This window comes from Alligator mississippiensis, chromosome 5 (genome assembly GCF_030867095.1).
Source record: "Alligator mississippiensis isolate rAllMis1 chromosome 5, rAllMis1, whole genome shotgun sequence".
Taxonomy (NCBI): domain Eukaryota; kingdom Metazoa; phylum Chordata; order Crocodylia; family Alligatoridae; genus Alligator; species Alligator mississippiensis.
Genome location: NC_081828.1, coordinates 218134624 through 218136443, shown reverse-complemented (window position 1 = coordinate 218136443; position 1820 = coordinate 218134624). Strand labels below are relative to the sequence as shown.

General features: G+C 59.6%; 1 non-coding gene across 1 annotated transcript; it reads left to right on the top strand.

Moving 5' to 3' along the window:
* Positions 1 to 1410: 1410 nt before the first annotated feature.
* On the top strand, positions 1411 to 1574 carry LOC132251071 (U1 spliceosomal RNA). Its single transcript, XR_009462875.1, has one exon. It is a non-coding gene; the product is annotated as a U1 spliceosomal RNA (small nuclear RNA).
* Positions 1575 to 1820: the final 246 nt, after the last annotated feature.

Below are 1820 nucleotides of genomic sequence, written 5' to 3'. Positions count from 1 at the left end.
CCCGTCTAACTGCCTCCCTACAAGCACGAGCAGAGCGGGTATACTCCTCTTTGGTGATCTCACCCTGTTTCCACTTTTTATGTTCCCTCCCTTTTGGCCCTTAGGCTGCCCTGGATTTCTCTGTCAGCCAAGGAAGCCTCCTGGCCCCTTTCCCTCTTTTGCCTCACATCAGGATCATCTCCCTCTGTTCCCGAAGGATCATTTTCTTAAGGCACAGCCACCCTTCCTGGGCTCCCAGCTCTTCAAAACTCCTACTCTGCAGTGCGTCCTTGACTAGTCGCCTGAGTTCACTGAGATCAGCTTTCCTAAAGTCCAGCACTTTCACCCCACTAGTTACCTTACCCACTCGACGTCTTATGAAGAATTCTGTTATTAGGTGATCGCTGTCCCCCAGGTGACCACCGATCTGGAGGTCCCCTACCATGTCATCCCCCATTGCCAATACCAGGTCCAGTATGGCATTCCCCCTAGTGGGACCGTGTACCTCCTGTGTCAGGTGGAGGTCCTGTACACAGGATAGGAACCTGCGTGAATGGTGAGACTTTGCTGTCTGTGTCCCTGAGCAGATGTCTGGGTAGTTTAGGTCCCCCATGACTACCACCTCCTTAGCTTTTATGGTCTCCGAGAGCTGCCTCAGGATCCCCGAATCTAGTTCTTCCCCTTGGTGTGGGGGTCTGTAGCAGGATGTCTGAGTCTGGTGGTGATGTGTCAGAGCGCTGCTCAGTTCAGAAAAGTGCTGGAGGGTGCGCGGGACATAACAAGGTGGAGACCCGCTGAACCGAACCGGTGGCTCACACGGAGCAGAGCCGCTCGCTGCTGAGAGACCAGGGCTGAGATCCTTGCAGCAGCCCCTTCCACTGCCGAGGCACAGAGATTCCCACCCGGGCTCAGGGCAGCATTGCTGCACGGGGCGCCTGGGCAGCCCGGCTCAGGGGCAGCATCTGGGATGCTTTGCTCCCCACCCCCACCTACCCAGGGAGTCTGCACCCGGGGCTGCTGCCCTGGCCCCCTGCTCTGCTGGGGCTGAACCCCCCCTCCCTGGGGGCAGTGCAGGACCAGGGCCCAGCAGGAACCGCCCCACAGCCCTGGCCTGGGGAGAGCGTGGGGGACACCCACGGCTGGACTTGGGTGGGCAGGGCGATGCTGATGACGAAGGCAGAGGGGGCGGTCGTATGCAGATCTGGAAGGGAAGGGGTGGGACAGGGAGGGCGCGCAGGGCCTTTTGGGAACAGGGCACTGAGCACCGTTGTGGGGGGCCTGGCACAGGGTGGGGGCATAGGGGAGGTGGAGGGAGGAGCCCTGCGCGGTGGGGAAGGAGCAGGCCTCGGTGTGGGCAGGGTTGCATGCAGTGGCCCAAACTTGTGTGTGGGTTGGCCGGGGGGCGGTGCTGGGGCCCGGCCTGGATCAAGCATACTTACCTGGCAGGGGAGACACCATGATCACTCAGGTGGTTTTCCCAGGGTGAGGCTCGCCCCTTGCACTCCGGGCGTGCTGACCCCTGCGATTTCCCCAAATGCGGGAAACTCGACTGCATAATTTGTGGTAGTGGGGGACTGCGTTCGCGCTCTCCCCTGGCAATGTGGTGCAAAGACAGACTGGAGAGAAGGACTGCAAGGTGTGGCCAGATCTGCACCCCTTACACTTGCCCTTCAGCAGTGGGTTGGAGTGGGGGGCTCACACTGGAGAGTCCAGTGAGCAGCTCAATAGGTCACTGCACTGTGGGGTTCTGCAAGACAGTGTAGATACCAGGCTGCTTGTTACTTCCTGCAAGGTGTGGATTTGAGGGGTTAACTGCAGTTTTCATCAGTGTAAGTGTTTAG